Genomic DNA, 16,264 nt, shown 5'->3' on the forward strand with positions numbered 1-16,264 from the left:
TAGCAAACGTTTAACTAGCAAGAAGAGACATGGGACAACAGATGAAGGGGCGGGGGGAATATAAAACAAGAAGACAGGGACAACTGGCTCTTGGGAGAGCATGCTGACAAAAGAATATATTGACTTCTTTGTTTCTGTTTCACGTTTTGCTCTGTTTCTAGCGATGCTAAGTTGCATGAACACTCAGAATGGATAGATCAATAGACTTTCCTTAGGAATAAAATGTACTGTAGTACATTCGTCATGTGTCTGATGAAGTGGGTATTCACCCAAGAAAGCTCATGCTCCAATACGTCTGTTAGTCTATAAGGTGCCACAGGACTCTTTGTTGTTTTTTACAGATCCAGACTAACATAGCTACCCCTCTGATACTTGACTGTAGTACAGTATCCTACAGTAATTATCCAAGCAACTACGTCTTGTAAGAGTGCTACTGTGGTCTTTGGGGTGACTGCTGTTGAATGCCATAGAATTTCTCTAAGGGTTTGGCATCCAAAATACATAACCGTATCACGCAGAGCGGGTTTTATAGTTTCTGGCAGCATAGAGGATTTAATTCTCTTCTTATTTACCCAGGTGTCAATCAGGACCAACTCGAATGACGTGAGCAGACTTACAATGCTGTAAGCCCGGTGTGCGTAAGGGGGGGATTGGACCCCAGATACACAGTAGGCATGTTCAAAGTCTTAACAGATGTAACAGCATAGCTCCGCCAATACGAACATTACATCATCTTTCTAAAAGAGTCACTCCCGTGCTCGTAGCATGACAGATAGATTTACACTCCTCCTCTTCCTCCTGATTTCTGTCTCTGACCTGGTTTCACAGTCATCCCGGTGGAAGATCACCAACGACAGGAGCCCACTACTAGACTTGTTCGATCACTTGGCACTTGGAGATTATCATCTGTACAAAGGCAGCGCCTAACCCATAGGCACAGGCAATTGTGCCTGAATTCAGGTACACAGTAGTGCATACACTTCTGTGCCGTGGCCTAGAGCATAATTAATTTCTTTTCCTAGACCAGGCCCAAGTGCACCCCTTCCCCAAACGTGCAGGCCCATGCAAGATCAGGCCATTCATCCATAAGGGTGTGTCTATACTGCAAACGGAGGTGTGATTGTAGCTCAGGTAGGCACACCCCTGCTAGCTTTCATCAAGCAAGCAAGGTAACAATATGAAGACGTGGAGGCATGGGCTTCAGCAGAGGCTAGTCCCCACAGTACAAGCCCACCAAGGACCCTGGGTACATACTCAAGTGGTTAGCATGCTCTGAACCCCATGCTGCCCTGTCATCACTACTCCTGTTACCTAGGCTAGGTGGATTAAAGCCAGCATGGTACGCCTACCCACGCTGTACTCACGGCTTCACTTGCAAGGTAGACATACCTTAAATGTTCTGGGGAAACAGATCCATTCCCCTTGTTGGAGTAAGAGGCAGATATTTGACTCCTACAGTGATTTGCAGAGCTAAATCGGGGTGCACGGTACACAGCTCAATGACCTCAGGAATTATAAAAAACTTAACTAATGTTAGGACCTTAACTAGAATACAGAGTTCTTGGAAGCTCGGAGCCTCACCTGGTCATTTGAACTGTACTGTCTGTTTCAATTGGCAAGCACCTCAGGGCAGGGACTTTCTCTCTCTTTAGTCATTGAACAGTATCAAGTACACTGTTGGCCCTCAATACAATACAAATAACAAAAGCACCCAGTGAAAGGTCCAGGGACCATAATTCCTTTCAGAGTGGCCTGGTGGAGATCACTCACAGAGATTGTGCAGTGACAGCCATCAGGCAGTCTGTTAGAGATATCACACAGACTGTTTGGCAGAGACTAAACTGTCCAGACATGATACTGGAGTAGGCGTCAGAAGAGTTCAGGAACACCACATGGGGAAAGAAAGGGAAAGGCAAAAATGAACTGAAAGAGGGAGCGCAATAAATTACTTCTTTAAAAAAAGAGAATATAGCACATCTTGCCAAAATGTGATATGTGAAATCTATACATAAACACGAATGGTGCTATATATAGAATATGCAAATCAGCAAATATATATATATACACACTATAAAACACAAGCACACACACTACCAAGCCAAATTTCTAAAAAGGTCTTACATCTATGCATGTGCATCAAAATTTGCAGACATACCTGTTTGTGTGCACAAAAGCCACATTTGTTTGTGCAAATTAGAGAGTTAGGCATGCAATTACTTGATATGAACTCACACTGCTGGATTTCCAACACAAATAGGGCCATTGTGTGACTAAGCTGACGTATGCACACAATTACATGCAAACAAAAACTACAAAACAACATGCAACTAACATAACAAATATCGGTCACTCCCATGTATCTTAGCTTGTATGTTAGGCCTCCTTCCTCACCCTTTACCTATCCTTATGTCTTCAAGGCTGTAAGCTCTCCGAGGCAGGAATTGTCTCCTATTCTGTTTGTACAGCACCTTGGTCAATAGGGCCTCAGTTCTGTTGACGGCCCTGGTGCTACCATATTTTCCACCCTCAGCAGAAAAAAGTCAGCTAAAGTCATGGCCCTGGATGTAAACTCATGTGCATGGTATCCGTGGTAGATTAATGATGGGAGCTAGTCAGCTGTCATTTTAGTTGTAACCAAAAGAAAACAAAAGAAGAATTTCAGCCATCTTGGTATTAATGTTAGTTAACGACCATAGTTTTCTTCTACAGTACAAACTGATGGGGAACAATATTAAGCCTTCAAGTTGTTGCAAACAGCTAGTGTAGTGACTGTAATTTTTACCCCACTAGTTCTCTATTTGTTCCCAGTGGGAGGTTTTGGGTTTTTTTTGGCAGGGGTAGCAACGTCCATGCCAATTATACAGGCATGATTTAAACCACGGGCTACTAGCTACAAAATTGAATTTATCCTCCAATATTTCACTTCTCCTTTCACATTTTGTTTTCCCCAAGTAAAAAGCATGTTCAATGAGGGGAAATAATTTTCTCACTCTGGGATCTGATGCAAAGGCTACCAAAAATCAATGGGAATCTTTCCACTGAATTCAGTGGCCTTTGCATTATGCCTTAAGTTGGAACTAGGATGTGCAGAAGTACCAAGAACTAGAAGATAATTGGTAGGGGGGTGGGGGAAGTTACTGAATATTTTCAAACTTCCAAAGGTTTTATTTAAGTTTATTTAGAGCTTTGGCCAAAAGTTTGGGTCAGGTTTCATTTTATTGAGTCCAGTTTTGCCTGGTTCTTCCAGGGCCGGCGCCAGGCACCAGCCCACCAAGCTTGTGCTTGGGGCGGCACCTGAGGGGGGCAGCGCGGCGCTCTGGCCGCCAGGGAGAGCAGAGCCCCGGCCGGGCTCGCCGCCCTTCCCCCGGTGCTCTGGCCGCCGGGAGAGCGGAGCCCCGGCCGGGCTCTCCACCCTCCCCCCAGCGCTCTGGCCGCCGGGGAGAGCGGAGCCACGGCGGGCTCGCCGCCCTCCCCCCGGTGCTCCGGCCGGTTCGGGAGAGCGGCCCGCGGCCGGGCTCAGCACCCTCCCGTGCCGCGCTGGGGGCGGCGGGGGGCTTTTTTGCCTTGGGAGGCAAAAAAGCCAGAGCCGGCCCTGGGTTCTTCTTTAAATATTAACACATCAAAATAGGAATCTTCCTGTGTGCATTGGGAAAAGGTGAAAACAGAGCTAAAAAAGCTGGACTTGGCATTCCTGAAACGAGACAATGATGCAATTAATTATGCCACAATTTTCACAATTCCCAGGCTGACGTAGTGCCCCATTTTAGTGTACCCTACAGATATTTTAATGTAAAACAATTATAACTGATATTGTCATTTGTTGTTTATGTGCACACCTTGTAGCTTGCTGAAAATCATAGTACTGGAAGTGACCTTGAGAGGTCATCTAGTCCAGTCCCCTGCTCTCATGGCAGGACTAAGTATTATCTAGACCATTCCTGACAGGTGTTTGTCTAACCTGCTCTTAAAAATCTCCAATGATGGAGATTCCACAACCTCCCTAGGCAATTTAAGCAAAGTTCTTCATGATAACCTCTGGTATTTGCAGAGATTTCACAACAAGCCACACGGCATCTAAAAACCTACTGACTTTTCTCCAACCCATTGTGTACGCTGTTGCACCTTCCATGTGATCTTAGCTGACTTTCATCAGTTTAAATGACAAAGCATGGTGGGCACTTGAGTTACTTTTTAAGCCTCTAGTTATCTCAGAAGGAAGAGTACATCGGCATAGAAGCTAAAGGAGAGTTTTCAGCTTATACACAGTTCAACTAACTGATTCTCCTGCCAGTTGCGGAGCTGTGTAGGTGAGGCATTTTATGGCAGCGGTTAGATAAGAATATTCACACATGCTGGAGGACTGCATTTCAGTGGCCACTGGAAAAATGTAAAATCTACTGCAAAGAGATGTGTAGGTGTTTTAGTGGGTTATTGGGTTCTAGAATCCCAAAGCAGATGCCACCATCATCTTTTGTTTTCCATTATTAGGAGACAGATTGGCCCATGGCATTAAATACCAAAAACCATTCTTGAAGATTCCGAAGGGCCAGAAGCCAGAGGACCTGTGTGCATTCAAACCAGCTGAGGATCCGACCCTAAGAATTTGACAACCTCTGCAAAAGCCAGGAAACTTGGCTTTAAGTCTGCCACTTCCCCCTTCCCTGGCGCCCCTCTGCCTTGCTATTGTTTTAACTAGAGACTGGTGAACTTCCAAAGGTTTGTTGTTCAGTCAGTGCAGGCACCTATGCATAGACTTGATTCTGACTTTCCTTTCACCAATGTCAATTGGGAGCTACCCACTGAGCTTGGTGCCATTGCATCAATGTAAAACCAGAGCAAGATTCCAGTGACGCCCCTCGCATCTGCAAAACTGGGTAGGCTCTCGCATGAGACTTCTGGTATTTCTAATTCCCATTCTAGCCACACCCGAAATCCCACAGGCGCAGCCTTTCTTGTGGTATTCTAGAATTTCTGTTCCAGCCCCAAAAGGACCCAAAGGGGGAAAGCACTTAGACAGAATATTCAGATTCTAAGAAAGGGTTTGGACTGAGTTTTATTCTTCCAAAAAAACAAACAAACAAAGGGTGACCTTTTAGAGGATCTAATTCTACCCCAGGCTTCAGAGGAAGGAGGCTCCAGTGGTTAAGGAGCTAGCCTGTGACTTAGGAAACCCGATTGCCTATTCTGCCATAAACCTCCTATATGACCTTGGGCAAATCACATTCAGTATATCTACACTGCAGTTGTGAGTGTGCTTCCCAGCTTGGGCAGACAGAGTTGAGCTACCATAGCAAAAATAGCAGTGTAGCTGGGGGTAACTCAGGTTAGACACCTACCTGCAGACCCAGGCTAGACCTGCAGATCCAGGTTTGACACCTACCTGCAGACCCAGGCTAGCCTGGCTAGACACCTATTTTTAGTGCACTAGCGCAAGCAGAGCTAGTATGTGTCTACCCGAGCCAGGAAGCACTCTCCCAGCTGCAGTGAACATAAGAACAGCCATACTGAGTCAGACCAATGGTCCATATAGCCCACTATCCTGTCTTCCAATAGCAGCCAATGCCAGCTGCTTCAGAGGGAACGAACAGAACAGGTGATCATCAAGGGATTCATCCCCGATGCCCATTTCCAGCTTCTGGCAACAAAAGCTAGGGACACTTCAGAGCATGGTTTTGCATCCCTGCCCATCTTGGCTAATAGCCATTGATGGACCTATCCTCCGTGAACTTATCTAGTTCTTTTTTGAACTCTTTTATAGCCTTTGCTTTCCAACATCCTCTGGGACAGTGTTCCACAGGTTGACTGTCCATTGTGAGAAGAATTACTTCCTTTTGTTTGTTTTAAACCTGCTGCCTATTAATTTCACTGGGTGATCCCTAGTTCTTGTGTTATGAAAAGGAGTAAATAACACTTTCTTATTTACTTTCTCCACACCCATCATGATTTTATAGACCTCTATTCAATCCCCCCTTAGTCATTTCTTTTCCAAGCTGAAAAGTCCCAGTCTTATTAACGTCTCCTCATATGGAAACTGCTCCTTACCCCTAATCATTTTTGTTGCCCTTTTCCGTACCTTCTCCAATATATATTTTTTGAGATGAGGCAACCACATCTACAGGAACTATCCAAGATCTCTTTCTTGAGTGGTCAGAGCTAATTTAGACCCCATCATTTTATATGTATAGTTGGGATTATGTTTCCCAGTGTGCATTACTTTGCATTTATCAACATTGAATTTCATCTGCCATTTTATTGCCCAGTCACCCAGTTTTGTGATACTGACTTACTCACTCTGGGTATGTCTACACTGCACACTAAGCCTGGGCTCTGACTCAGGTTTGTGTCCAAGCCACCCTTCCATCCACACACACATCAGCAAGCCCTCAGGTCCCAGGTGCTAGGACCCTGCTGGGAGAGTGGATCAGAGCCCAAGTCCTGCTGTGACTCATGTCCAAACCCTGACATTTTGCAGTGTGGATGCAGCTCAAGCCACGGGACAAGAGTCAGAAGATCTGGGTAGTGCAGTATGGACGTACTGTATTAGCATGGCCGAGACACCCAGGTACAGTAGCTGTAAGACCAGGTTTACAATGCAGCATGAACACTCAGGCTTGGAAACACTGAGTCCACAAGCCCTGGGTCTCAAGGACCCAGGTTTACAATGCAATATAGACACATCCCCTGTACCTCAAATCCCCATGCGTACAATAGAGATAATAGTACTGCCTTACCTCACCTGGTGTTGTGAGGATAAATGGCCTATAAGGTGTTCAAATGATATGGTTCAGGAGCCATATAATTCTACAAGATAGGCAGAAGCCACTTTGTCCTTGCTCTACCCTGAGCTAAATGCTGTAGCTCTTCATCAGCTAAAACTCCCAAACAACCAAGGAGGAAGGACTAGATAATGACTGCAAAATTTAGCCCTATGTGAGTTGCAAGCAGGGGTGGGTGCATTTTGAATTGAATGGTTTCCTTAGATTAAAGTCAAGCCCTTAAAATTACTTTCCCGGTTTTGCTATTTAACCTTCTCTTTCTTATTTGCAAGGCCAGCATGCAAATGTTCAGAGCATCTCCTTTCCTTTCTATCAAGTTCTCATTCTTGTTCGCCTTTAAGTGGAGCAACATCAGTTGCTGTGGTTCCAGAACGCTCTCAGAAAATAGAAACTGTCTCCTGACATCTATTTTAAAAACTGCATTTAGGAAACTTTTTCAGCCCTGAATATTTTGAAGATTATTATCATTCAAGTCACTTTCAAACGTGAAATGTTTTCCCATCTTGGAGAGATCGTTCTAGAATACTGTCATCTTTTAAATTAATCATTTCCCCTTCTGATTTAATTTCAAATACATTTTGGCTTTAAATTATTATTTTTCATTAGTGGAAAGCCAAAGCACTTTCCCCGTTAGCAGGCTATCAGTGATGTCTGTGCCGAATGAGAATATACGTATACATTTTATGTCAGGGCTTGAAAGATTCCGAGTCTCTTCTAGATAAATATTTCTGACTTCTAGGCTATTTTTAAGGCAATCAATATTCTTTAACGTTTCACTTTTCATGGGAACATCTCATAATTTTTATTACACCTGATTTTTCCCTGTACATTAAAATGCCAAGGGAAAGGTGCTCAGGTGTATGCTGTGATCTCTTAACTTGGGTTTTGATTTATATCCATTTTGCTGGGATACCGTGACATACCTATTTCACATTGTTTTAAAGGCCCCGATGCAACCAAATTAAGCACGTGCTTAAGTGCTTTGCAGGATCAGGGGTCAATTGTGAGGTGTATTAGGGGAAGTATTAGGGCATAAAATATCCTCTCTATTCCTTTACACAGGCATCCTGATCTGTGGGATTAGAATGCAGGTCGGCAGTGCCTGGGACAGGTATTATATAGCCCTTTCCAATGAGCCCTGTGGAGACAAAGCACCACAGAAAATACCGCCCAAAAGGTCCAGAGTGACAGCACCCTGCAGCCTTCTGATTGGCCCATGAGCACTACTTAAGTGCCCCAGGAAGTTGCTGGGCAACCACATGGATGTCTGGCCTGCTGTGGCTCCAGATGGTACCTTGCTTTCTGATCTCTGGTTTCCAACCCCCGTCTGACCCTGACCCTTGCCCCCTGATTCCAGCCCGGTACTACCTCTGATCTCCGGTCTCTGATCCCAGCCTGACTCTTGCTTATCGATCCTGGCTCTAGTAATTACTCAAATAACTGCTCACTGACTATGTGGACACCAGTCCAATTGTGACTGCTAGGCCAGACTGCCTACTGCCTGGCCCTCACACTGAATAGGTGAGCAGGAAATAGGCATTTGAGGGTAGAGCATAGGAGGACACTTGATCCTGCTCCCCCATCGCATTGTCCAGCTTAGGTGAGCCAGCACAGTGTAAGAGGCAAGCTATGGCAGGAATAGGGTGAGTGTAGCTTATTCCATCAATGGAGCCAGGAGGAAGCCAAGGCTGAATTGTGACTGAATTAAATAAATCCCTATACCAACAGTGAGGTGATTTTGCTTGTTCTATTTGACATGTGGCATGACAGAGCTGCTAGCAATGCTTTCCTTGAGCAGGGACAGGACAATAATGATTTTTTGAAACCAAGTTTGATTATGGAGAATACACATTGTTAATTATTACAGCCTGTGGTCATGCAGCCTTACCCTGCCAAGTTCCCATTTGAGTCAATTGGACAGTTATCCATAAAGATTGAATGCACTTGTATTTGCTACTTGCTTCCTGCTTTGTAAGGATTTCGGTCTGATCAGCGGAAGTCAATGAGAATTTGGTCTGAGCAGAGGGTGCAGAATCAGACCTTATTATACTTTACGTTGTAATAATTAACAATAAGGGCCAAATCCTGCTTGCCTCTCACACATAAGTAGCCCCATTGTAATCAATTAGTAACATGATACAGCTTTAAAGAACATATTTCCCACATCACATATAAGTAATATTTTCATGGTCATATTCAAGTTACTAAGTAGCAAGAACCAGGCTTTCTTCCCCCCTTTCTCCTGGATGATACAGAAATTGGAGCAAATGAAAACTTTTTCACTGGGTAAAAGGCAAGGCAATCTTGGTTTTTTTCAGGGGCGAGGAGGGAAATACTTAGGGCTAACAGGGGAACTGTCCAGAAGAAATAAACCCTCCTCTTCAAAAGAACAGCTTATTAAAACTGCAGATTGCCACACTGAGAAAGAAAGAACTGATATTACCCAATACCTACAGATCCACGTGCCTCAGTTTCCTCTTCGGAAAGATCATTGCCTGCCCCCCAAAAGAAAGCATCTGGCTCAGTGATGTTTTTCCATCTCAACACATCTGATACATCCAAGGCCTAGTGATGTTTCTGCACTGTTAGTGTCACAAGAATCTTCACTATAGCCTCACTCGTGCAAACACACACTAGTTACAAACACCCATCATTGCACTCAAGAAGGCCTATGCATCACTGAAGTACCACTTACATCCCATTTTTGCTTATTGCTGTCGCTGTTGCTAGAGGTGAATTTCACCCCAAGGGCCCAGTTCTGTACCATTGGCAAACAATAACATTAAACAACAACTAAAAAACAAACCATTTCTCACACTTTCTCAGAGATTTTTGGGAATTAGATTTAAATGGCTGGTGAAGAAATTCAAATGCTGTGTTCTGGTCCTGGAATTTAGATCCAGCTTTCAGGGATTAGATGTCCTAAACTAACCTCAGCTGTTTGGAATTACTTCATAATTTGGCTATGGCAGGTGAGGGGAAACAAACAAGAGAAGAACAAAGGACTTCCTCCCCAACCCCTACCCTTGTGCATTTGACAAACGTGGTTTCAATTTAGAAACACAAAGGTCCTCTCCAACATCAGACTGTGGGATAAGAAAGGAATAAAAAGAAGAGGAAGAAAATAAGTCCCCTAAACCCTAATTTACCAAGGTACTGACTTCAAATAAAGCTGAGAAATCTTGGCAACATCTAACAGATGAGCAAGACTTTGGGGGTAGATTCACTGGGACAGGTTTGTGGTGCTCTGACAGACAGCTTTGAGTTGTCAAAGCAACAAGAACCAACCCCAGCATTCTCCTGGCCTTTAATTTAGTGTTTTTTATTCTTGGAAAGTACAGTACTTGATATAATAGGATTCTCTGACAACCTAGTCAAGATTCCAAGAAAGCAAAACAAATCCACCTTCAATTAGAGTTGGATGGGCACTATTTAAAGCTGGGCTGGGCTTCCCAGTAGATAAAGGATAACATTTTAAAAGGTGCCTAAACCCCATTCTCAAAAGTCAATTGCTCCTAAGTGCATAAGTCAAAGTAAATGGGATTTAGGCTCCTAAATCACATAAGCTCTTTGGAAAATGTTACTCATTTTTTTCTTCCCCCGGTTGCAAGAGGCATATGGACAAATATGCTAGCATATGTGCTGTAACTCTGATGCTAAAAAAAAAGATAGAATAAGGTTATGGTTACAGACAGTCACTGAGTACTCACTATAATTTTCTAATATATATGAGATTGACATAATACGCTCTAGGGCAGTTTGGATCACATTGAGTATAAAGTTTTTCCATTCCATCTGTAGGCTTCATGAACAGCAATCAACGCGCGAGACACACATAGTAGCAATCAGGGGTGTTGAGCTTTGTTTCTGATTGACAGGGTCGGCTATGCCACTCACCCCTGCGATGACATTAGAATTCCCAGACAAAAACCTTTCCCTTTGCGACAGAAAGGACAAACTCATGGCAAGGTGTCGCCAGCAGGTTCCACGTTGGGCTCCTGCTGGCACTGCTTCTGTGGAATCACCGCACCGGAGCTCCCAGAGGTTTTATCAAATGAACCACGCAGGACCGCTCCTGTAAATGACAACACTGGTGCACAAATGATAAGCAAAAGGATAACTGATTGCATTTCAGGAGTATTTACCTTTGAGTCATGCCTGCCGTCTATCACCAAAAGAAATTAAAGCTGTATTTACTTTCATAACGTACAGTCCAGCGTCTGTGTGACAGAGCTTTGCTAAGGAACAGCCCCAAACTATTCCTGTCTAGAGTATGAAAAAAATCAATCTGATGTAGTCTAAGAGGTTGCATTAGTGAAACTCTAGTAAAGGTGAGCAACGCCAGCCACCTGTCTCTTTTCTCACCACTCTTCTCTTGGAACAAAAAACCCCATTCGGACACAGGGAGAAAGCAGAATGCACTGCTCCGTGCCTCCCAATTCAATCCTCTTCTCTCTGCCACTCCACTCTGGCTTTCCTCCTCCTCTCTCTACTTTGCCCCATTTAGTCATATGTGAAGGCAAAAAGTGTGAGTGATGTCCATACGTGTCAATAGTGTCCTAGAAGCTAAGTGCAATTCTGGTGTATCCATGTGTGGGTTGGGCCTAATCTCCATCATGTGCCCGCTCAGGGAGAGCCAGCAATTACTGCTGCTGGGAAAGACAAGTGTCACTTACTGGGTGGAGGGAGTTCACAAAGGCAGAGGACAGACAGGTCCCCAGAAGGGACCATGATAATCATCAAGTCTGGCCTCCTGCACATTGCAGGCCACAGAACCTCACCCACCCAACTCCTGTGATCGACTCGTAACCTCTGGCTGAGTTACTGACGTTCTGAAATCATGATTTAAAGACTTCAAGTTACAGAGAATCCCCCATTTACATTAGTTTAAACCAGAAAGTAACCACATGCTACACAGGAAGGCAAAAACGACCAGGGTCTCTACGAATCTGACCGAGGAGGAAATTCCTTCTCAGCCCCAAATGTGGCAATCAGTTAGACCCTAGACATGTCATTGAGACCCACCTGCCACACACCTGGGAAAGAATTCACCGTAATAACTCAGATCCCTCCCCATCTAGTGTCCCGCCTCTGGCCATTGGAGATATTTCCTGCTAGCAGTCACAGATTGGTTACACGCCATTGTAGGCAGTCGTGTCATACCATCCCCTCCATAAACATATCAAGCTCAGTCTTGAAACAAGTTAGGGTTTTTTTGCCCCCACTGCTCCCCTTGGAAGGCTGGCGCAGAACTTCATTCCTCTGACAGTTAGAAACCTTCATCTAAAGTCTAAATTTGTTGATGGCCAGTTTACATCCATTTGTTCTTGATCAGATTTCTGCTCACCACACAGCTATACCTAGTGGGGGTGCATAGGGGATGTGTTGAGAAGATTTTCTTTCCACTATGCCATGCTGCACTAGCAGGTCAGAGATGAGCATTCTATCATGTCTGATCGAGGTATCTGCCTGGACACTGACTGGACGCACCAGACATCATATTTAAATTAGAGGTGGCAGGGTACGATGATTCAGACACTAAGGTCATTTATGTTCACAAAGAGCTGGTCAAAAACTTCCAAATGAGACAATTGTTGAAAAACAGTCTTTTATCAAAACAAAACAACAAAACAGTCTTTTATCAAAACAAAACAACACCCTAAATTGCCAACTTTTCCCAACCTTTTTTATCCTTTGCATTGTGCTTAAACAATATTTTTAATTGAAACCATGATCTAAAACGCTCCCAGAGGGTTTTTTTGTTTTACTGAAAACTGGGTTTGTGGTTAACAAAATATTTCGATTACCATTTTATTAACGCGTTTGATTGACATTTTTATGGAGATTTTTAACAAGTCTGTTTTGAATCCGGCAAAAACAACTTCAAAATTCTGAAATTTTTCACAACGTAGTTTGAGGCCAGAAGGAACCACCAGATCAGCTGGTCTGACCTCCTATATATCACAGGCCACCAACCCATCCAGCACCCACACACTAAACTCAACAACTGAAATGAGACCAAATTACAGCCCACAGGAAACTAGACTATTATGTGTCCCAGGCAGAGAACTGGAGGGGCTGAGGTGCACCAGTGATCAAGGCCCCGATAATGGCAGAGAAACGATTCAGTGAGATACACCCTGATAATGCTGGCAAGTGACCTGTACCCACACACTGCAGAAGAAGGCAAGAAAAAACCCCTCAAGATCACTGCTAATCTGACTTGGGGGGTTCCCAAAACCACATTTGGTGACCAGTTAGACCCTAAGTATGTGAGCAAGAACCAGCCAGCCAAGCACCTGTGAGAGACAACACTTAGTGCCAGCTCAGAGCACTAGCCTTCCCTGCCCAATGTGCCATCTCCAGCCATGGCCACCTCTGACACTTGAGAGGAAGGAGATTAACACACACACCCCCAAAAATACATTGTGGGGGGAGGGGGGATTCCTTCCTAACATTCCAGTGGCTGGCTGAAAGCATGAGCTTTAGGAACATAAGACAAACCAGAAGTAAGCCCCAGGGCAATACAAGCAAGCAACCCCATCATACAACTACACTCATAAGTTTGTCTAGTTCTCTCTTAAAAGGAGATACATTGTTTGCTCCCACAACTCCTACTGGGAGTCTGTTCCAGAACTTCACCCCTGTGATGGTTAGAAACCTTCTAATGTTCAGTCTGAATTTGTTCATGGCCAGTTTACATCTACCCTCCCTCCCCCCGAATCCCTCCTCCAGCTCTGTCTCTCATCACCACTGCACAAGTAAAACACCCTCTGCAGTGCCTGTGTTTCTCTCCCACTTCACCCTGCTTAAGTGGACTCAGCCCACCGTTACGCTAGCAATGGAGTGTCGCCGTGTGCAAATTACACATCCAGCTCATGTACGTGACCCAGGCAACCATTTTGCTGACTGCTAAATCATTTCACCATCCCGTCTATGGCCAATGAAGGGAACTCAAAAAGTGCACTGCAACTGTGTGGGTGTTAAAGGATCGTAGCTCATGTCCTGAAACACTAATTGGGCCTGCAAATACACCGTGCTTCAGAACCTTTCTGCAAAAGAGAGGGATTTTCCTTTTGAGCAATCAACTTGAAGACAGTTACATGGCCCCAATACAAAATCTGGGGCTTTACAGAGATAGTGCTTTAGACTGAAGCTCCATGTTTATACTGACAACATACATGTGAGCAAGCACTTGTAAAAAATATGAGGTCAGCAGCCTTTGAGATACCGTAATCTGAAACCCTCTCGTGACAAAAATCACACTCAAAATGGGACGTGCAGAAAGTTAAGCATGTAGTTAAGAAGGCCCTTATTTGGCTCTTGACACAATCCAGTAGTATTTAGGTCTTTGTGTGTTCACTAGAGATTGATTAGCCTCTTCTTTATGATCTGGGAGCTGAGAGTTTAGGGGCATCAGAACAGGGATACTGTACAGAAGATACGTTCTCCACTTCTGTTTTAGAAATGTTGGTCAAAAGGATGATGACTAGTATTAAAACTGGAGATCATAAGCCTCTTTCCAATCAGCAAGAGGCCTAAAAGTGAACCTTAGGCCTTGTCTATGCTACAGGGAAAAGTCGATCTAAGCTACGCAATTTGAGTTACGTGAATAGCGTAACTCAAGTCGACGTAGCTTAGATCAGCTTACCGCGGGGTCCACACTATGCTTTCCCATCGACTCCCCTTACTCGTCTCGATCCAGTGGAGTACAGGAGTCGACGGGAGAGCGATCTGCAGTCGATTTAGTGGGTCTTCACTAGACCTGCTAAATTGACTGCCGATGCATCAATCGCCGTGAGTCAATCTTCCAGTAAGTGTAGACAATCCCTTATACAGATGTAATCTCTATCATTACTGCTGATGAAGTTAGTAACCTTTAGCAAGGAGACATGGGATCAATAGCTGCTTGAGAAGATGCAGCTGCAGCAATCTAAATAGGAATGGCCTAGGAAGGGAGGTGTAAAAGGTAATAGCAGACTATTTAAACCAGATGAAAGCTTTAAGGTAGATTAGTGACCTTCAAAGAACTAGGTAACAGAAAGTACAGAAGAGCAGCAATGATTTATATACATGCTTTGCACAAATATTACAAAACTTGTTGAAGGGGGTAGTAAATTAGGAACAAAGTAGAGCGTTATTAGATTAATGAAAAGGGAATTTACATGGGAATGTTGGGCTCTTTGGAGACAGAGCAGGCAGGGGAATGACTTTAGTTTAACTCCTTTGTTTCTGGACTTGAACCTTTTTTTGGTAGCACAAAGCACTCTGACTTTTGCTTGGTGTTTGTAGATCTGTAAATGTCTTATGACATGTGCAGGCCTCTGATATGCAGAAGATGATCAACGAAGGATCCAAGAGGTGCTGCTTAAATGGAGGGAAATATTAAACATAGATTCTGGAGATTCACTGAGTACCTGTTCCTTTTGCCATGGAAGACAATGTGAATTCTGGACCTGACTCAAAGTCCATTGAAATCAATGGATGGACTCACTTTGACTTTAACATTATTATCATAATTATTAAGGTAGTGCTGAAAGGCCTCCACTGAGATCCGCATTGTGCTAGGTGCTGTACAACATAATAGTAAGAGGCAGTCCCTGCTCCAATGAGCTTACAGTCTAAATAGACAAGACAAAGGGCCTAAGGGGAAATGGATGTATGGAGCAGTGAAGTGACTTGCCTGATGTCAATAGCAGGTCTGTGTCAGAGCTGAGAATAAAACCCAGATCTCCAGATTCCCAGTCCAGTGCCTGACCCAGAAGAGCATTCTGCATCTGGCTTTATGTATTTTGGATCAGACCCTTTACCAGTAACTTCAGTGAGAGCAGAGTTGGGCTCTTAATTAACGTTAGTATACTTAAAAGAATGGTGATCATTTCTGAGTACAATAATCTTTCAAGTTGGCTTTAAGTATTGCATTTAAAAATGAAACCTCCCCTGAACACTTATATACAATATAAGCAGATTCTTCTACCAATAGCGACGTTTCTTAAAAATTATATTAGTCCCAAGCCTGCTACTTCAATGGGAGCCAGACCTATTATTATTCACATATTACCATATGTAAAAGCTATATATTATCATAGCACGTCATAGCTGTGATTCTGGCCAAGTTAAAAAAAAAGTAATATCTATGTAAGAGCAAACTTGATGGGAGCCTGGGATAAGGTCCCTCTAAGCTGAGCAGCTGCCTATTAAGTGCCGCGCAGGCTCTCAGGGTTATGGCGGGGACAGGAACGGCGTCAGGGTTTTTGGCGCCCTAGGTGGGGGGGGTCCTTCTGCACTCCCGGTCGTCATCAGCAATTCTGCGGCAGGGGGTCCTTCCGCGCTCCCGGTCTTTGGGGCACTTTGGCGGCGGGTCCTGGAGCGAGGGAAGGACCCACCGCAGAATTGCCGCCAAAGACCCGGCGCGTGGAAGGACCCTCCGCCACCGAATTGCCGCCCCCCCCAAATCCTGGTGCCCTAGGCGACCGCCTAGGTCACCT

The 16,264-nt window shown here is 44.3% G+C and overlaps 1 long non-coding RNA gene across 3 annotated transcripts in view; it reads left to right on the plus strand.

Moving 5' to 3' along the window:
- LOC112058764 (uncharacterized) overlaps positions 1-16,264 on the plus strand; it is a 130,813-nt gene that overhangs the window by 39,127 nt on the left and 75,422 nt on the right. Inside the window, exon 3 of one of the 3 annotated variants that reach the window (XR_010588992.1) lies at positions 4,489-8,503. The exons of the other annotated variants lie outside the window; for them this stretch is intronic. This is a non-coding gene — a long non-coding RNA (uncharacterized LOC112058764). Of the gene's footprint in view, positions 1-4,488; positions 8,504-16,264 lie in introns of those variants that run through there. 3 annotated transcript variants of the gene reach the window in all.

Source organism: Chrysemys picta, chromosome 7 (genome assembly GCF_011386835.1).
Source record: "Chrysemys picta bellii isolate R12L10 chromosome 7, ASM1138683v2, whole genome shotgun sequence".
Taxonomy (NCBI): Eukaryota; Metazoa; Chordata; order Testudines; family Emydidae; genus Chrysemys; species Chrysemys picta.